The sequence below is a fragment of the Dasypus novemcinctus genome, chromosome X (genome assembly GCF_030445035.2).
Source record: "Dasypus novemcinctus isolate mDasNov1 chromosome X, mDasNov1.1.hap2, whole genome shotgun sequence".
NCBI lineage: Eukaryota > Metazoa > Chordata > Mammalia > Cingulata > Dasypodidae > Dasypus > Dasypus novemcinctus.
In genome coordinates this window covers 38,677,525-38,699,415 of record NC_080704.1, presented here as the reverse complement: position 1 = coordinate 38,699,415, position 21,891 = coordinate 38,677,525, and the positions used below count along the sequence as shown (strand labels likewise).

Below are 21,891 nucleotides of genomic sequence, written 5' to 3'. Positions count from 1 at the left end.
TGTGAAAATGTCCAAATCAAGGCATCATCAGGTGATGCTTTCTCTCTTAGTTGCAGCTATGGACGATTAGGCATATGGCATCATCCATGTGTCCAGATCTTGTTGCTTTTAGCTTCTGGCTTCAGTGGCTTCCTTTCAGCTTTTGTGTTCCATTGATTTCAGCCTCTGTCTCCTGGGGACTTCTAGCTCAGCTGCTTGGTGTTTCTCTTTGTTTTTCCAGCTCTGATGACTCCAGTTTAAAAAGGACTCCAGTAAGAGGATTAAGAACCACCATGGGCTATGCCTTAGTAGTGTATTCTAATCCAATGGCTCTTAACTGAATCTGATATAATCAAAGAGTCACAATAGTTTCAATTTAAGAACAGAAGTTTCTGGGGTCCACAAACAATTCAAACTACCACAAGAGGCATCCTGAAGTTCCACAGTAGGCAATCCTCCAAACAAAACTGGAACCAATATAGAGGCTGCTGGTAGGTGCTATAACACAGAGGGAGAGTCTCTCCAGCAGGAACTGGAATGCTGGAAGACAGGCAGCCTTTGCTGTAGGTACCTTCAAAGAAAAAGTGCATTCTGGGTTTTCTACTTCTTCCTCCTTCCAGTCTCTCACCAGTGCTTCCTTTTGTTCAATTCTAGAATTAAGCTAGTTACCAAGGGCTCCTAGGAAATACAAATTTTCAGGAGTCAGTCCTCTACAATAAAGATCAGAGCATGAGAATGATGAATAATGAGTTTTACACTTGGTCCTAGCCAAAAGAATACAAAAAGTGATAACAGGTTTTAAAATAAACAACCTGTAATTCAGAACAGGTTATTTACTCACAGGTTTAATATGCCTAATAAATTTACCCCTTCAGTTCCTATTCACAGCACCCAATATTCCTTTGAAATATAAGACAGACACAGCAGTGGCAAATGGTAAATTTCAGACCTCTCAGAGTTTAAATGTTTAGGTTCTCTGACCATTCTGATTTGCAGTGGCGCTTGTCCAGAATTGGTACCACTCCATACTTGGGGAATTTTAAATGTACCAGTGAAAAAGAGCTTTTTCCCCTTCAAGGGGAAGAGAGAAAATAACTCCTCAAAACCCAGCAGATCTGGCTGGGAGGTCTTTCCTCCTGTCGCATTTCTTCAGGCTTGTTTTTTTGCAGTGAAGTAAGAGATCCAAACCTGACCGGAGTTACAAGAAACGAGACAGCGATGGCTATAAAGGCAGTGACCAGGAGCAACTCCTTTACCCCCACATCTGAGGTATACACTTCACAGAAAAACAAAAATAACAAATCCACCAATTACAACAGCTAGATTTACAAAATCCATTCATCTAAAGGTGGTAGAATGCAGGAAGTGGAGATAGGAGGGTAAATGGCACAGGGAGAAAACAAGTATTCAAATCAGTGCAGGCAGAGGGGCTGGCAAATGCTAGAAAAGAGCTGCAGAAAAACCTGTGGTCCTTTCAGACTTAGCTGGGGTGGTGTTAAAAATCCATATACTGGTGCCAGCAGATTCTGCCTTACATGCACCAGAGACAAAAATTCCAATTCCTCAGAAAGAAGGCAATATGCAGAGGGCCCTTGGCAGAGTGGGCCCTGCCTTCCCTGGGTAGTGGAAGGCGAAAAGAGAAAAGATCTGCCACAGCATTCCAATCCCACCACCCCCTTCGGATGGCAGGAGATTCAGTGGCTTGCAGCAGCCTTCAGTTTGGCAGGCAATGGATGTGGTGAAGAGAACTTCTCTGCAGAGGTTGAGCTACTCAGGGCAGACTGCAGGTAGACTGTGTTGTGAAAGAGTCTGTTGCTTAAGAAGACCACCAAGGAGAGAAGGCGCAACTGGAAAAGGTATGCTTTGCCAGGGGTCTTTGTTTCATTGGCGCTGATGATGAATAAAGGAAAGAAGATGGAGAAGAGGCAGCCGCTGATAACGTATGACCACTTTATTGCTGTGAGAAAAGCCAAGGGCAAACCAAAAATTAGTAAGGCCAGTTCCTTTCTATATTCGACAACCGCTGTTGCATTTCAATTCCTTTGTTGAACCAGCAATATTCAAAGCAGTAAAGTGAGTAGAGAAGGGACATATGCAAGAGACTAACTAGCTGACCAATGAGATGGATGGGAAAGAGACTCACAAACATCCCCTAGATAAGAAAAAGAGGCTTCAGCAAAAGATTGAAGAGCATGTCAGCAATTATTTTGCTGACACTAGGGAAAGGATGAGGCTTCCTCCCTGATACCTCAAATGCCAGATCAGCTATATCTTGAAACCAAATGGCATTGACAACTTTGCTAAGCAAAAACAGGGAGCACCCAAAGTGCACTGAAAATTGACGTAAGGAAGAATTCCAGCCACGACAAAACATCTCCATGAGGTGATGGATCACCAATAATTTGTGCTGTTACTGACTGAAGCACAGGAATAAACACTCTGTAAAACACAAGGAGACTGAACCAGAATACTTCGCCATTCCGAGCACAGCACTGGAAGATTCTGTTAACAGTTACGTGGTTCGCTCTCCTGCTTCCTCGCAATGCTCTGGGCTCTCCGCTGGGCCAAGACACTACTTGTTCTTCTCCGGCGCTGTTCCTCTCTTTTGCTCAATTCTAGCATTTGGCTTTGAGATGGTACAAATACCCCAGATGGAGTCTTTGATTGCCCTGCCAAGGTCCTGGAGAAAGGTTTTGACACTGTCAGCCATCTCTTCACCACTCAAACTATCAACTACACAGAGGACAATGAAGCACCCCAAAATCTCTCATGGTGAAGGACTTGGCAGCTCCGCCACCCCAGCTCTGGCCCGGGCCCAGTGCCTCACTTGCCGTGGGCTCACTTGGCTGCTCAGCACCCAGCCACCCTCTCCCACCATCCATTAGCTTTTAAATCTTGCAAGATCTTCTAAAATTGGAAAAAGTAATAACAGAAAGAAGAGAAAAGCAAAAAGGAAAAAAACAAAACCAAAAGCACGACTTCTCTGCCCACCCCCCACCTCTAAGTATAGCCCTAACTCTCTCTTCTAGTCTTCAAAGCCAGTTTTCAAAATAATTTTTCAAAATAGTTGTTTATACGTGACATTCTCACTTTACCTCTTTTCATTCTACAACCTGCTTGCAGTAGGATCTGGATACTACCACCCCAATAAAAAGTACTTTATAAATTATTTCCAAGTCCATAGATGCAATTTTATCTTCCGTTTATTTAACTCGTAAGTAGGATTTGATTCCCTCTTTGAAACTCGAATTCCCTTGGTTTCTCTTTACTCACAGCTCCTCTGGTTTTCCACTTATCTCTTTGATTGTTCATTCTCCATCTTCTTTGCAGGTAAATTTTTTCTACTCAGACATTAAATGTTGGTATTTTTCAAAATTCATTTTTAGGCCATGGCATCATATCTTCTCACTCAAAAACTCAGCAGGTGATTTCACATAAACACATAACTTCAATTACCACATCCATGAAAATTGTGCATACATGTATCTGAGAACCAAATTTTTTTTCTTTTTTTTTTATTCATTTTTTTAAATAATACATTCAAAAAATATGAAGTCCCATTCAACCCCACCGCCCCCACCCCCCACTCCCCCCACAGCAACACTCTCTCCCATCATCATGACACATCCATTGCATTTGGTAAGTACATCTCTGGGTATCGCTGCACCTCATGGTCAATGGTCCGCATCATAGCCCATACTCTCCCACGTTCCATCCAGTGGGCCCTGGGGGAATCTACAATGTTCCGTAATTGTCCGTGAAGCACCACCCAGAACAACTCCCAGTCCCAAAAACGCCTCCACATCTCATCTCTTCCTCCCATTCCCCGCACCCAGCAGTCACCATGGCTACTTTTCCCACACCAATGCCACATTTTCTCTGTGAACCTTGGATTGGTTGTGTCCATTGCACTTCTATGTCAAGAGGGGGCTTAGATTCCACATGGATACTGGATGCAATCCTCCTGCTTTCAGTTGTAGGCACTCTAGGCTCCATGGTGTGGTGGTTGACATTCTTCAACTCCATGTTAGCTGAGTGGGGTAAGTCCAATAAATCAGAATGTAGGAGTTGAAGTCTGTTGAGGTTCAGGGCGTGGCTATCATATTGTCAGTCCAGAGATTCAAATCCCCTAGATATATCTTAAACCCCAGCACCAACTACAATTCCAGTAAAGTAGCATGAAAGTCCCATGAAAAGAGATCCCATCTGAGTCCAGTTCCATCGCACAGAAACACCAGCTCCAAAGAAGGGCCAACTGACATGGCAGTTAACCCCATCTGCCATGACCATAGAACCTGTGGGTCTCTTTAGCCCTCAAAGAACCAATACCTGGGGTTGTATCTACTTTATCTGTCTCTGAGACTCTGCTCAGGTGTGCTTAAGGACAATCCTTCTGACAACCTCCAGACTCTTTTCTAGAGACTCAGCCATATAAACTCATTTCTTCTTTCCATTTCCCCCTTACATTAGGTCAAACAGCATTTTAAAGTCCTGTTATTATATGTAGACAGGGATATTCTACTGATCCGCATTGAACCTTTAATTCAAGGTCATTTTCTAGTTGCATCATCAGCTGGTATTTGGTAGTGATCCCTTGGTGCCAGGGAGGCTTATCCCCGGGTGTCATATCCCACGCTGGGGGGAATGCACTGCATCTACATGCTGAGTTTGGCTTCGAGACTGGCCACATTTGAGTAACATGAAGGCTGTCAGGAGGAAACTCCCAGGCACAGTGCTGCCCTAGGCCTTGTTCTTATTTCAGGCTTATAGGCTCACAAGCATAGTCATTAGTATCAGGGGCTCACTGTTGGACCCTCATTCCTTCTTGGTTTTTACCATTGCACCTGGGGGACTGCCGCTGCTCCCCTAGGGACCATGACAGAGCCCCCCCGGCCAGGAACCCAGTACCCCCCCAGCTGTTGTTTTTAATTGTTTCCACTATGAATATATCCAAACATTACCATGCACTCTGGACATATGCCCTGTATAACTCCCTGTCAACCATATATCGCCTGTCTATAACATCCCATACCAGTATTCCTCTGCTGCCATTGTTGAACCACTCTGTGACCCAAAACTTCCTGAAAAGTGAAGCCCAATATAATGTCAGGTTCCCTTACTAGTAAAATGGAATATAGTGATGAGTTTAAAGGTTAGATCTAGAATACGTATTGATTTGGAAAAATTCTACATCCTATCTTTTTCTTTTCTTTTTTCCTAATTATTGAGCTTCTCTTCACAGGAGCCCTAGATCACAGTAATTCATATATACAATATACAGTACTCCCACACATCCACCATAAAACCTTTTCCCTTCCACAGCGATAATCTTATAACTTATTCATATCATATTTACTTAAACTGATGTACAGACTCTGAGACAATAGCTTTCAAACAAGGTGACATCTGTGCTTACATTGTGGTCCATACTTTAGGATATACAGTTTTCTAAATTTTTAGTTATCCTATGTTTTACATTATGGTTTACATTATTAGTCTGTCGTCCCCTATATGTTTTTGGTGTAATATTACATGTTTTATATCCATTCTTGTGTACTCTCGTGAAGCTCCTCTCTTACCCCCACATTTACCTTGGTTCCATCCATTCAACATCCATTTTCCCCTCCCCTTGGGGCCCACAGCAACAGCCAATCTCCATTTCCCGAGGAGCCACGTCCAGAGATACTTGCAACAGTGTTCAGGGCCTGACTTGCTCAACTGCCCTAATGCCCTGGGAGCCATCCTTTCTCTCGAGAGATACAGTTCCCTCTATTTGATGGCATTAGTCCTCCCCAGGATGTAGGTCCACCCCAACTCTCACTACTTGGTTCTCTACCCAATGGTACAACCCACCCTGGCAAAATGAGCATTCAGACATTCCCCAGGAGTCCATCCCGCATCAGACCGTCCCCTCCGAGCATCCTAAACAGTTAACCCTCCTGATTATATTTTGATACGATTTTCTCAGCATTTTACTCTCACCCAACACCTGACACTCTCCTATGTTCGTATGTTGCCCCTCCCTTCCCCCAATTTTTGGGCAATATTACCCATCCGCCCATCCCCAGCTCCCCTCAAACCCGCAAAGCCCCACCCAAAGGCAACTCCTTGCCCCCATTTTATCTCTTCTTTGTGCTCATACTTACCGCCAGCTCATCATAGATTCCGCCCCTGCAGACGTCAGCTCACATCCTTCCTCCACCCCCCCGATTTCCTGTAAGCCTATCTTCCAGTCTCTAGCTCTCTGAGGCAGCTTGCTTATTTCATGTCATTGAGGTCATGTAGTATTTGTCCTTCAATGCCTGGGTTGCTTCACTCAACATAAGGTTCTCAAGATTCATCCATGTTATCACGTGTGTTTGTAGTGTATTTGTTCTTACAGCCGAGTAGTATTCCATTGTATGTATATACCACATTTTATTGATCCACTCATCTGTTGATGGGCATTTGGGTTGATTCCAACTTTTGGCGATAGTGAACAATGCTGCTATGAACATTGGTGTACATATATCGGTTTGTGTCCTTGTTTTCATTTCTGCTGGGTATATACCCAGCAGTGGTATTGCTGGGTCACATGGCAAATCTATGGTTAGTTTTTTGAGAAACCGCCAACCTGTCCTCCAGAATGGTTGGATCCTTCTGCATTCCCACCAGCAGTGGATGAGTGTGAGAACCAAATTTGATTTCTGTGTATCTAATCACCTATTTAACATCTCAATTAGTTTATTTTAAATGCACATAAAATCGATATGCTTATGATCTTCCCCAAACTCCTTTCTGTCCTACTTCATTTTTTTATTGTCTTAGGGCAGGCAGCACCATCTATCCAGCTATATAAGCCAGACACCTAGCAATAATCTACTCACACTTCTCTATTCCACTAAAATTATTCATCATTGGAAGTGGTAAGTGAATGCATGAATCTAAATTTCCATGATTTCTCTGCTTGATGCATGCAAATTTTCGGCAGAAATTTTTATACAAACGATTTGTGTTTGCCTTTTCTGCATTTTTACCTCCTATTCTTTCCTCCTCCTCTCCCCGTTTCAAGCAAGTGGCCAGGATTCTTTAAAAGTCTTTGCTATATGAGAAATGGACTTTGGCCCAGTGGTTAGGGTGTCCGTCTACCACATGGGAGGTCCGCGGTTCAAGCCCCGGGCCTCCTTGACCCGTGTGGAGCTGGCCCATGCGCAGTGCTGATGCGCGCAAGGAGTGCCGCGCCCCGCAGGGGTGTCCCCCGCGTAGGGGAGCCCCACGCGCAAGGAGTGCACCCATAAGGAGAGCCGCCCAGCGCAAAGGAGGGAGCAGCCTGCCGAGGAATGGTGCTGCCCACATTTCCTGTGCCGCTGACAACAACAGAAGCGGACAAAGAAACAAGACGCAGCAAAAAGACACAGAGAACAGACAACCGGGGGAGGGGAGGGGAATTAAATAAATAAAAATAAATCTTTAAAAAAAAAAGTCTTTGCTATAGGATATGCGCCATTGGGAAGCATCAAGGTGCAAAGAAGGAGACCACAAAGGAATTAGCCGGTAAGAGGACAGTAGGTACCACAGACAGTTCATGTTATCACCCTGATACTGAATAGAGCCTTGGTACTGTATCAAATCATTAGAGGCAGATAGTTGAGCAAAAATCTAGAGAAACTACTTATCAAGCACAAGATACCTGTCTCACCAAAGATTTCAGCATCTTAAACATGGCACAGAAATATTTGGCAATGGAGTATGAAGGCACCAAGAGTGCCAAAGCATTTCTCAGTGAGACGTGTCAAGTGGTCTCAGAAGGCCAGAGGAACTTGTGTCACAACACCTTCCTGTTACAACCCTGGTTGCATAATTACCCCAAATAATGACTGAGGCTGAATTCCCCATCTACTCAGTTATTTAAAGAGTTAAATTGATTTACATCAAATAAAGTATTACTAGGTTTTTAGCTGCAACTCATAGCTGCTTAGTTTGTACTGACGATTTATAGCTAAGTCATCGAGCTGCCGCCAATAAATGGGAACCACTTTGCCTGCATCATTTTCCATTAACTGGAATAACATACCTTCCACAAGAGAAAGAATGAAGTAGGGAACAAAATGTTTTTAACCTTTAAGCCGTTCTGTTTCTAAGTGTCCTTGTAAGCTCTGACCTTTTATCTCTGAAAGAAAAAAACGAAACAATCTGGAAATTTAAGAATGGTGTTCTTATCCTAAGACCAAAGATTCTGGTACTAATTGAAGTGTATAATAGTCTATCATTTACTTTATTATTTAATATATAGAACTCTTCTGTTCAGTTATTGGTTGCATAACAAATCAATAGGGCTTTGAGGGTCAATGTACTCAAAATGGGGAAGCAGCAACAACAGTTTTAATCCTAGTGTAGATAAATTCTCCATGATGAAAGGTAATTGATGGCCATTTCCAAAAGAGGGAAAAGTTCAAATGGGATATACAATAACATTCTTTGTCACTAAATGATAAATTCAACATTTTTTAAAAACTTTAAATATTTTTGATCCAATGTTTTTTAATCTTTTTATTTAAGTGTAACGTGTATAGTACAGTACAGGAATGTCCATACCTTTAAAATGAGTCGTTAAATTTTTCACAAAATTGAGATATGCTTGTCAGATCTGAGAACAGCCTCCAGAGGGCGACGAAGTTGCATCATTGTATACAGTGAAATCAAAATTTAACATTGCCTCTAACAAAAGCATGAAACTTTCTAAAGTTAAACTTTAAAAAGACAGTAATTATAGTAAATCCTTGAAAATACAATCACCCGAAGCCTCTGAATAGCCCTGCAAATGCTGGGTGTATATGAGAGGCCACCTGTAATTTGATGCTTTAGTACAGCAAGGGCTCTTGAATATAGACAGACCTGGACAAAGCTCCCAGGTCAGCATAATATATCATCAGTGAATCCATGCTCCAATTTTGCTGCTTACTATAGTCTACCTGTGCCAAGCACCTTGTTGGCACATAGTGTTTGGATTTTACAGTCCAACAAGATTAGATTCAAATACCAGCTCTGCAATTAGTTGATATATTATCTTTTATACAGCGTTTCCTCTGAAAAATGGAGTAAATAATATTTCCCTCATGACTCTTGGTTGTTTGAGAATTGAATGAGATAAGTATATGAAAGTCCCTATCACAATGCTTGGGGGTAAGTGTCACTTACTTCCCCTACATTTTCCCCTTCATTTTCCCCCTCCTTTACCTTGAGAAAGAGAAGAATAGGATCCAAGTAGATCATTCACTTCTATGTTTTAGTGTCATATTATTCTTCTATTACTTGATCCCAAAATATGTTTTTAAAATTCCCATACAAAGAAAGCAATGACTAAGTTGAAGTCATTGATATTTCTCAATCCCTAGACAGAAAGAAATCTAATAAATGCTGTTGGAAATTTATTCATCTTTGACAAGGCAAGGGCTAGAATCATTGCAGAAGTATATATAGCTGGGGAATCCATCCCATTTGCTCTCCGTTTATACCACTGGGCAGTTATTTCTACTTACATCATCTTTATTAAAGTCACATCCTACTGACTACAGTACTGTCCTTTTCCCTTATTCCTGACCCATGTCTAACTATGATGGTTAGGATTATGTGTCAACCTGGCCAGGTATTGGTGTCCAGTCATTTGGTCAAGGAAGCGCTGGCCTGATTGTTACGGTGAGGACATTTTGTGGACTTAAATCATTGGTATATTGATCGCATCTTGCCTTCAACAATGAGAAATGTCTCATCCAACCTTTTGAAGACCTTAAAAGGAGATGAGATGATTTCAGCAGTCACAAGAATTTCCGTCTGTACTTCAGACAGCCAGTTTTTCCTAGGGAATTCATTGAAAACCTTCATTACAGTTTCAGCTTGCAGTCTGCCCTATGGAATTTGGACTTGTGCATCCCACAGTCACGGGAGACAACTATATAAAATCTCATAATATTTATAGATACTCCCTGCTGATTCTGTTTCCCTAGAGACACCTAACTAATACACTAAGCAACAGACAATTTTTTGATTCTTATAAATGTTATCAAGCATCTCTTCTGTAATTTAGATTTTCCCTATTACTTCCCTATATTATGCCTTTATAAAATAACCTTCCTACTAGTATCCCTAACTACACCAAATCCAAATTGCCTACCACTTTCAGTTTAATCTTTCTAAAATATCCAATCCCTCCATATTTCCTGTTGCATAGAGCCTACCTTTCAAACTCCTCCACGGTCTTGCACCTTCTAAACCTATTACAGTTATCTTCCAATTCTGGAATTCCTTTCTCCTATAACACAAGTTTATTACCTTTCTCAATATGGCTAATATTTCCCCAATTTGAGATCAAAGCCAGTTCTGTTCCATAGGAGCCAGAACCATGACATTTACACAGTCCCTGCTGGAGAAGACCTCCCAAAGTGGAGAGAGAAGGGGAAAACTCTCTTAGCGGCTTCCTCTCTTCCTAGCTCTCATCAGTGCCTCTCTTAGGCTGAAAGTGGTCAGAATAAGATGCCTATATGATCCTGCCATCATCATACATTGCAAAACAAAGCTAGGAAGGGGCAAAAAAAATGGATCCAATTAGAGGTAGAGTGGTGGGCATCACCATCCCAAAATCCTCAAGATTGGGGGATGAAATATGGACTAAAGTGGACTCACTATTATTCTACTATAGACTTATTTTGATCTAGCAATGGAAGAACTTTTATTACTGATGTAGAGGCAGTGGCCACGACAGGTTCTGAGGGCAGGGAGAGGGAAATTTAGGTGTAATATGGGGCATTTTTTGGAACTTTGGAATTGTCCTGCATGATGTTGCAATGACAGATACAAGCCATCATATATTTTGTCATAACTTACAAAATTGCCGGGGACAGAGTGAAAACTATAATGTAAACTATAATCCATGGTTAGTGGCAATACTTCAACAGTAAAATATGTACCACACTAATGAAGGATGTTGTTAATGTGGGAAAGTGTGGGAGGAGTAAGAAGTGGGACATATGGGGATGCCTTATATTTTTTATGTAATATTTATGTAATCTACTGTATCTTTAAAAATAAATAAATAAATAAATAAATAAATTTAAAAAAATGGATCCAAGGGAAAAGTAGGCCAGAACCAGCACATTTGGTTGAATGTTGTACACAGCATATTTTCAAATTACAACCTTTCCATTTATTTTCTCTGTCAACTTGACCAATTGCTTTACTTCCCTAAGTCCTAATTTCTTCTTTTCTCAAATGAGTAGTAAAAATCCTATCTCATCTCATAGGGTTTTTTGAGAATTAAATGAGATAAGACAGATAAAGTGTTCAAAATAGTACTTGGCATACAGACTGTGCTCCAAATTGAAAAACTATTATCATGAATTTTTGTGTGTTATTATTAAAATTGTTGTCATTATTATCATAATCATCTCCTCAATCTTCTGCCAAGCCAAATCTTATTTCTATGTCCAGCTGAAATGTCACCAGCTCTATTTAAACTTCTTTGATCATTTGCTCCAAAGCAATTTGTTTTTCCTCTACATTTCTACAGTATTCATTATCTAGTTTATTTATTTGGCATTCATCTTTGGGTTTATTTGACTATATGCCATTTCTCCTTACTAGACTATAAATTTTCATAATATAAAGACTGAAGTTTATGTATTTGTGTTTTTCACATGGGAACAAGTATAGTGCATTATCAACAAAACAAAACCAGACACTTTATGAAGCTGCATGGAATGACTGAACCGATCACTAACTCTACTGTAACTTTGCTGCTATATAGATAATGCTCATAACTGTTAAGGATACGCTATGAAATTCCAGGTTTTATAATGTTCAGAATTCGTGAATGTTCATAATGGCTTTTGGTTAAAAAGCTCCTGTAAGAACATTGTGGACAATTTTTAGCTTAAAGAGATTAAAAAATGGTTTGCCACTTGACGCAGTTTTATGCATATTCAATGTTGCCTCTAGAACTTTCAATATCTTTGTGTGTGTAGCTAAGAGAGGCTGGCTAGTTCAATATAGACACCTGCTGCTTCTGAGACCTACCTAATTTGAAAGCAAAATGATGGCTATAGTAATAATATCATGATTTTTTATGGTGCTCTATCATTATTTAGAAGAGCTCAACCTTCATTTAGTCATCTCATGTAGTAAGGGAATTCATATTATATATTCAGTCTACAAGGGTATTTTCTATCACTTTGACTTTTACCAACCTTTTCATTCATGGTTGATTAAGACCTGTGTGTGGGGTGGGGAGTGGCTGCTGAAATGGACTTCTGGAAAAACAGGGAAAGTGATTGCGTGGGGTGAGTTACGGACTTCATGTGTGAAATAACAGGGAATCTGGATAAGAACTGTCTGAAAAAGAAAAACCAGGATAGAGAAGAAAGATGCTGCAATATAGAAAAGGGAGACAGGTGTAAGAATGGGATAAAGGCAGTTTTCCCTTTCCTCTTCCATTTATTTTCCTGTTCCTTTGGCTGCTCTTCCAAGCTTCCCTTCCCTTCCCTTCCCTTCCCTTCCCTTCCCTTCCCTTCCCTTCCCTTCCCTTCCCTTCCCTTCCCTTCCCTTCCCTTCCCTTCCCTTCCCTTCCCTTCCCTTCCCTTCCCTTCCCTTCCTTTCCTTTTTGTTGTCACATATCATTAATGTCGAAAGCATTCAGTTGGGGATATGAAGAATAACTAAAAGTAACACGTTTGTACTTGTAGTCACATCTCTCCCTAGTTTGCAACACCCTTACCCTCCCAGCACCTGCACCCACTAGTCAAAAGAACCTAAAACAGGATTGGGAATGGTGAAGACAGGCAAGGGACTATTGCTCAGTTTTGAGGAGGAGGATCCCAGTGGGAGGATGGACTCAGCAGCATAAAATGCCAGATTGTGAAGAGGTGAGTTCCTGTGGCTGCACCAATCCAAGCACTGTCCTCATTACAACAAATTGGAACAACATTTCCTAGATTTTAAAAAGAAAGATGGCATAAGTCTAGATTTATGTAAGCTCTTATTCCTGTGCCTGAAATTCAGTTCTCATGATTCATATTCTATCCAACTCCTTGGTCCTCCTTTGCCCTCATAAATATTGCTCCTCGTTTCTCTAGGTAAATCAAGAATTCTAAATTTAATTAATTTTGCAATAATAAAATAGGCTTATTATGGACAAAAGATACATGAAACTGTATGTGCATGATTTTATTTTTTTTCTTACAATTCTACCCCTTTAAACTACATAAGCAGTGAGTCAGACAAAAACAATGTTAATATTCTAGTCACATTCTTGAGAATATAGTGGAGTCAAGATATAATAGTATTTCTTTCCCATCATTCATACCTTGGGTCCATAGTATAAAGCTCAAACAATAATAAATTACTTTTGCCAAAGCCCCATAGAGAAGATCAAAAATGACTTCTGTTATAAAGATTCACTCTACTATAGTACAATTTGGACCGATGTCAGTGATAACGTTTATCAACGGCCCCTTCCTCTGACCAATTTCCCATTTCATCTTTTTCAAAGGGACCAATAGTCATCCATATTCCCATGATAATAAGTATTTTGCAGTTTGTAAGTGGCAGAGAGCTTCCTTCCCTTAGAGAATGAAATTATTTATTTAACTGAATTGAAACTTCACTAGAGTTATTTGCTCTCAAATTTTGTAAACACTGACTATGTGCCAAGCACTTACTATGTGCTCAGTCATGTGAGGTATGTTTTAGTATTCTCATTTCACAGATGAGGCAATTAAAGTCTAGACTTTAAGTGGTGGAGCTGAAATTTAAATCCACCCAGATGAGTTTAATATTAATATCTATGTTATTTAACATTTTAATCACACCACTTCCCAGATTTTAAAGCTAAATGTTATGGATTGAGTCATGTGCCCCACAAAATCATGTCCTAACCCCCCTATCTTGTGAATATTGACTGACACATTTGTAAATCGGATCTTTGCAGATTCTATTAGCTACAGTGAAGCCAGACTGAATTAGTGTGGGCCTTCATCAAATATGACTGGAGTCTTTATAAGCAGAGGACACTGGGAGAAAGGAGGAGGAGAAAGGAGAAGACAGATGGCCATGTAAAAGAGGTGGGCACTGAGTAATGGATTACTAGCAAGCCACTACCAGAAAGCTACAGACTTCAAAGAGAGCATGATCCTGCTGCCATCTTGACTTTGGACTTGCAGCCTCCAAAACTGGGGTAAAATAAATTCCTGTTTTTTAAGCCTACCAGTCTGTGGTATTTGTTATCACAGCCCTGGCAACTAAGGCAATTCAGAAGCAGTTTTCAGTGCAATATTAAATACGGTAGAAATTTACTTACTCTTTTTAATGCCACAACACTAAAACACAGGATTCAACAATAAACAATGCCAGAATGCTCATAATGTAGTGTTTATAGTGGCATGATAAAACCATCATGAGTGAGCAGATTGAAGGAAGATTAATGCAGATTATAATTGCCCTGATTGTTTGACTGCAAGGGCTGAATTGTGCTAAGGGAACCCACCTGTAAGGGCTATACACAAGTCATTAAGTCCCTGATTTATTTTTAACAAATCAATTTTATTGATACATATTAATAAAGCATAAATCCATCCAAAGTGTGCAATCAATGGTATTCAGTGTAATTACATATTTGTGCATTCGTTACTTCAATCATTTTTAGAGCATTTTCATTATTTCAATAATAACAATAAACCAACAAACAAAACTGATCACCTCTTAATCCCAGAATTTTTAAACAAGGCTGGTATTACTGGTGGAGTAAATCATGGAAGTGTTACACCAAAGGAGAAAACTAAGAAGAGAAATTAGGAGAAGCAGCCAAAAATTGGGTGCCAGGAGGTATCAATACAATGTCAGTATAGAGGAACTCCATAGAACAGAAAAAGATAGAGAAATAAAACTGAGTCAATGAGGAAGAGGTAAGCATAGTCCAGAAAGAGAGGAGTGGAAGAAGCAAGGTGATGCATGATTCAGTCTGCAATATTTGCTATATCCTTAAGGTACCCATTTCTGTAGACTTCAGTGTGCTGACACAGTCTTAAAAACTAACTTTTTATCTATGTAAATTTTAGCCATGTAAACATTGCACTGAAAATTGTACCCATCTAAAAGTGGAAATGGAAAGGCTAAAATTTCTGTGAGTTTTCCTGGTGGAATCCAGTTAAATGGCCAAAGGCCCGTTTGTAATGTTAACACACATTTGCTCACAATTAGGCCCCTCATCTGTAGCTGCCACAATAATTAATCAAGAATGAGAAATGTTCTTTCTTTAAAATAATAGAATCCACGACTACTAGAACCATATCTAGCCCATCTGCAGAAAATGTTGCGAGAGGTCTGGTGATGCAGGGAGCAAGGTAGGATTCAGATGGATTAATAATGAACTTGATGGTCAAATAGATTGGAGGAAAAACAAGAGGACAAAGTCTCTTAGTTCATGACACTTATTTTTCAGGATGAAACTAGCAATCTGTCTCTGTGTTTGCTGGAGAGCTGGGTAGTGGGAATGTGTTTTGTATTTTATAGAATTCCTGTCTACACACATAGAGAGACAGGGTAGTTGTGATGGTTAGGCTATTGTGTCAACTCAGTCAGATAATTGTGTCCAGTTTTTTGGTCAAGTAAGCACTGGGCTAACTGTAACGCAAGGGCGTTTATGGACTTTAGTCACCATTGACTTTACTGCAGTGGTAAATCATAGATAACTGGTTATAATTACATCAATCAGGGAGATTACCATCAGCAATGAGTGATGCTTAACTCATTCCATTGAATCCCTTAAAAGGGGAAGTGATTCCAGCATTGAGAGAGAATTTCCCAGTTCCTCTTTGGATAGCCAGCATCTCCCAGAACTCATTGAGAATCTTTATTGGCCTTTCATCGGAGTTCCTGGTTGCAGCCTGCCTGTGGAACCTGGACTTGTGCATCCCCACAACTGTGTGACAAAATGATAAATCTCTTACTATCAACAAATATCCCTTGTTGATTCTGTTTCCCTAGAGAACCCTGACTAATACAGCAGGTAAAGCGAGATTTTGTATTGAGAAAAGGCAAACGAATCTTTGTTACAAAGGGATGAGTGATAAAGAAATAGAAATGAACTTCATGGACTTTTCTTTGAAATGTTTGGTCATAAGAGGAAGGAGAAAAATAAGACCATAATTAAAAGAGACAGCAGATACAGGTGATACTTTCATTTTGCTTTCTTCCAAAGGATGAAGAAATCAGCACACATCTGAAAATAGAGTGTGACTATCATAAATGAGGACAAGATAGAAGGTAATAGAATACCTGGGATGAGGGAGGTTGTTGATGTGGGAGGAGTGGGGTGGGGGGATGAGGGATATACAGGAACCTCTTATAATTTTTAGTGTAACTTTTTTTTGTGATGTATATATCTTCAAAAAAACACAATTTACAAAAATGATGTGTGGGGGGTGGGGAGTGGGTTATATGGGAACCTCTTATGTTTCTTTTTTTATGTTTTTTAATGTAACATTCCTTGTGATCTATTAACTTTAATTTTACAAATATTTTAAAAATGAAAGGGAAAAAAATTCAAGTGGATAAGCCCTAAGTTTTCAGGATAGCATGCAGATAAAGGACAGTTTGGATTATTTGGGAGGAAAGATGCCCCATTCTTTGTTAACAAAGGGAAAATGAGATACGGAAGCCAAAATGTGTACAACACTTGCATAAAATGGCAACTTACATTTTATCAGGGAAGGGTGGTAGAACTTAAATTCAAATATTTGCAAGCCAATGATATAAATGTTAATAACCATCATTATTCTGGAATAATGCATACTGTGGATTGCACCCCTTCTGTGCTCAGCACTTCTTAACTTTTGGGGCAATATTTCTCTGAGAGATTTACAAAGTGCACTTCACACTTTGAGTTTAAAAAAACAGTGGTAACCAGAGCAGCTACCAATTTTCAAAGGTGCTACACCTTGAAAAGAATGACTTACCAGAAGTGCAAAGTTTACATAACAAGCAGATTTCTATAGTGAGAGGAAGAATATGTGGGAGCAAAATTATAGAGGGAAAAACCACTTAAGTCTATCTAAACCCTTGATGTGGAAATAAAATCAATGTGTAATCAGAAATTATACATAAATGCTAAGTTCTTTAATCAGTGGGTCTCAAATTTTGGCATACATCAAAATCACCTGGCAATCCTGTTAAAATTACAGGCATTGGGGACCACATCAAATTTTACTGGGTCACAGGATTCAAGAGAGGGGCTGGACTTCTGTAATTTTATAAGCTTACTAGGTGACTGACAACGCACTCCAAAATTCTAGATGTACTCATCAAAATGATTCACATTCAGCAGATCTCTCTTTAATTCCTCTAAAGCAGTGAAAGAGGTGCTTTCTCATCTCAGCATTGCTGTACTACTTAGGGACTATGGCAATTTGAGATTATTTTATGAATCCCTAAAAGAGAAAGATTATGTTTATAAACTAATCTGTTCTTCTAGATGTGATACCCTTTGTATTAAATTCAGTTGAGGGGTCTTTGGCTAGATTACCTATTGAGATTAATTTAGGGCTTTTTGATTCGACTACATTAGTGAGCGTGACTCAGGCTGACTGCCTGCCCCCTTGCTGGGTCTGATATAAATGAACATTCACTCAGACACACACAGGGAGAACTCCGTAATTTTTGTTCCTGCCATACGACAGAAAGGAGAAGGGTCAAACAGTGGAGTCCCCAGGGAAAGATGAGCCATTTTCCTGATAGCTTACAGCTGAATTGGGAAGAGAGCAGTACTGCAGAGACTGATATAGGAAAATTTAAGAGACTAGCCCTATGCCAACCTGTGGCTGAAATCAGGAAGAAAGCAGAGTAGCTGAGCCTGAGAGAGGGAGCCTAGATGAGAAGGCTGAAACGTTGCAGACATCTGCGACCATCTTGCTTCACCACGTGTCAACACACTAGGATCAACTGTAGCTGACATTGGTGAGAAAGCATCTCTGCTGATGCCTTGATTTGGCCTTGGAACTGTAAACTTCTACCCCCAAATAAACCCCCATTGTAAAAGCCAAAAGCTTTCTGGTACTTTGCATCACCACACTTTTGGTGGACTAATACAGGGACCAAGAAAACCAGGATCATAGATCACAGAATGTTAAAATCTGAGAGGCATCCTGGCGTTTGTCTTGCCAAATCTTCGTATTTTATCCATGTAGATACTGTGACTTAAATGGTGTATGAATCGTTTTTAAGGTCATGAAGTAGCATAAAGGGTTGGCAATTGAACCTATGATTTTGAGTTTTAACATTTAACTTCCATCTTTTTAAATTTGACTTTTGAATCCTTAATTGTATTTAGAAGCTTTTCTGAAATTATCTTATAAAAAATTGTTGCCTTTTTTCTCTAACCCTGACTAAAATTGTTAAGTGGACACTTTGACTTCAGAACCCTCTCCCCCTTTCACTGTCCTATAACGCCCTGGATTTCAGAGAGCAGCAAATGTGGTGATTTGAAACTGTATGTACTCCAGAAAATCATGTTCTTAAAGTCAGTCCATTCCTGCGGGTGTGGACCCATTGTAAGATCTTGTGATGAGGCCACTTTAGTTAAGGTGTGACCCACCTCATCCGGGATGGGTCTTAATCCTCTTATTGGAGTCCTTTATAAATAGGATGAATGCACAGAGAAAAAGCCAGAAGCAAGAAGCTGAGATCAGCAAAATCTATAAGAGAAGGGAGAGACCAGCAGATGCTGCCATGTGCCTTGCCATGTAGCAGAGGAGCTGAGGATTGCTGGCAGCTGGTCTTCAGAAAGAAAGCATCACCTTGATGATGACGTTATATGAACATTCTCAGAGCCTCAAACTCTAAGCTAATAAACTTTCGTTGCTAAAAGCCAATGCATTCCATGGTATCTGCTTTCAACAGCCAAGCAAACTAAAACAGTAACCTACCAAGATTTATTCTCATCTCCTTTCTCTTCTCATTAAAATGTATCAGTCCCATTATCTTCACTGAACAGGAAATGACCAGAGGGAACTTTCTGAAAAGCAAGTAACATTAGGTTTAACTCCCACCTTTAATCTTCAACACACTTGCTCATACGGCCTTCTTCTCCCAAAATCACTCTACCTTATTTCCTGAAAATATCTAGGCACCTCTTTTTCCCTAATGTTCCAATTCACAAGGAAAAGGAAAGCTGAATACAGTTTGTGGGTTGATTTCCGGAGTTTTATATACTGTGGGAGAAGCAAATGACACACATCCATGAGAAGATTCAAAGCACTGCTTTCCCTAACATATATACTCATTGTCTGCCCTGAGTATCTCCTTCCCACAGTTTCCTAACTTCCTCCAGGAGAAATGAATTTGGGGGTATAAGTAATTTTATTTTACTGAGATTCCTTAAAAAATTGCTATATTGGAAAAAGCTGACTCATTGTCTTACAAATAAAACTGATTGTTTCCTTCTGTGATTGGAGGGCTTTAGGGCAGAAAGAAAGTGCTAGAGAGCTGTTTGAGGGAAAGAAAATATTTGTTAATGTAGTAACAGAGGGAAGTTGGTGATCATGATATTGAGGTCCAGGATGTGAGACTTTTCTGAGAAGGAAGGTTTATTAACAGCTAGCTATGGGGGGAGTAGTGGGGTGAGGGGGGTGGGGGGTACATGGGGACCTCATACTTTTTGAATGTAATATTTTTAAAAAATGAATTAAAAAAAAAAAAAACAGCTGGCTGGGCCTGGAGGACTTCTGTCCAAAGACCGAGCCCAGAGCAATATTTCCAGGTCCTTTTTATACAGAGGATTTAGGAGTGGGAATCAAGCAACACTTTGATACAAAGAGGACTTCCTTTGTTAGTTTCTTAGAATTTAGGGGTTTGTTTGAATACCAGGTAGGCTTGGATTAACATACCACCCACATATCAGGTAAAATTGAATTAACATATCACCCACATTCCATCTGGATATAATTCGGATACATATTCAGTCTACATCCTTCCTGAATATCCAAAGCCTATAGAGTTTATATCACTTAATTGGCTTTCCGGAAACTAGGCAAACTTGGATACAGAATTAGATAAATTTAAATTCATGCACAGGCCATATTATTTCCCCCCTTTGATGTCTGCTTAAGGTTGTTAAGTTTCAGCATCACTATTATTGGAGTCTCTCTGGACTGACTGGTATGTATATAGAGCCATGAGATGGGTGGCTGTTTGTGTTTTCACTGTACTATTTATTAGGGCATGATGAAAGAGAAGAGGCAAGGGAGAATGATGCATCCTCCTCTGAGGAAGGCAATTATTCCCATCAGAAGTTTGAAATATTCTGCTGTTGACTGCCAATTTCCAAATAGATTACTTAAATTCCAACCATTCCAAGTTTGCAGTGGAATATGAGTAATTTTTACCATTTTATTTGTAATTTCATCAATAACCTTTCCATTGCTGTCTAGTTCAAGGCAACAATTAGAGAGATTGAACTTTCTGCAAACTCCCCCTTCAGCTGCCAAGAGATAGTCTAGGGTAAGATAGTTTTGATTCTCTCTCAGCTTGAGTATATTGCAGATCCCAGTGATTTAGAGGCTGGGGGATGAGTTCAGGCTGCATATACTGTAGTTTCTGATAATTAAGAAGTTGGGGAATAAGGGCAGTGACCAGATTCTCAGATAGGGATCCCTCCCGTGTGGCTCTTTTTGCTTCAACATCTGCCCTCTGATTTCCTTGAGTGACAGGGCTGTGGGTGTCTGGTGTCCCTTACAGTGCATCATGGTCACTTTGGTTGGCTCCTAAACTGCTTCTAGTAGCTCCAAAGTCTGTGTGCCATATCTAATACTTTACCTCCTGAGTTAATGAGTCCTTTTTGTTTGTATAAGACTCCATGAGCATGCAGGGTAAAGAAGGCATATTTGGAGTCTTTGTAGATGTAAACCTTGGCTCCAGTCAAATAATTGTAGGGCTCAGGTGAGGGCAATGAGTTTGGCTTTTTGTGCTGAGGTATTATCTAGAGACGCTGCACTTCTGCTATGGTTTTGGAGGTCACCACAGTGTATCCCACTCCCTGGTCACTGCCCTGAACAAAGCTACTCCCATCCATGAAGAACTCCATGTCAGGATTTGGTAGTGGCTGGTCTTGGAGGTCCGGCCTGCTGGAATGCACCTTTTGCAATGGTCTCCAGGCAGTAATGAGTTGGAACCCCCAGCTGGACAGGTAGTAGAGTAGCAGGATTCAGAGTTTTTACAAGTTCCAGTTGGATGGACAGATTTTCACATAATAGGGTCTGATACTTAACCAGGCAGCTGTTAGTAAGCTGTGTGTTCTTTTGGCTTCTAAGATTGTGACTACTGCATGCAGAACCCAAACAATCATAGGCTGGCCAAGAGTTAATTTCATGGCTCCTATTGTTAACAATGCTGCAATAGCTACAGCTTGTAGGCATGAGGGCAATCCTTGGGCTACAGTTTCCAGTTGTTTGGATAGGTAGGCTACAGGTCTTTGCCAGGAGCCCAGGTAATGAGCGAATACTCCTACTGTGATGCTGGCAATTATGAACATAGAGGTAGAATGATTTACTGAGATCTGGAAGCCCAAAGTTTGGTGCTTCCATCAAGGCCCACTTGAGAGCACTGAAAGCATCTTTATGTGGACTCTCCCAGAGCAGGGGTTCACAATCTCCTCCCTTTGTGGCTTCACACAAAGGGCCTGTGAGGACCCCAAAATTGGGGATCCAATTGCAGCAGAATCCAGTCGCTCTGAGGAATTCACACAACTTTCCATGAGTGCTGGGCTCAGGGAGGCTGCAGATTGCTTCTTTTCTTTCAGGTCCTAATTCTCAGAGCCCCTGTGATATTTTATAACCTAAATACTTGACCTGAGGTAGGCATATTTGAACTTTCTTTTTGGATACTGGATAACCC

At 40.3% G+C, this 21,891-nt stretch overlaps 1 pseudogene; it reads right to left on the bottom strand.

Annotated features, from left to right (window-relative positions):
• Positions 1-1,660: 1,660 nt before the first annotated feature.
• On the bottom strand, positions 1,661-2,732 carry LOC101416758 (etoposide-induced protein 2.4 homolog pseudogene; annotated as a pseudogene).
• Positions 2,733-21,891: the final 19,159 nt, after the last annotated feature.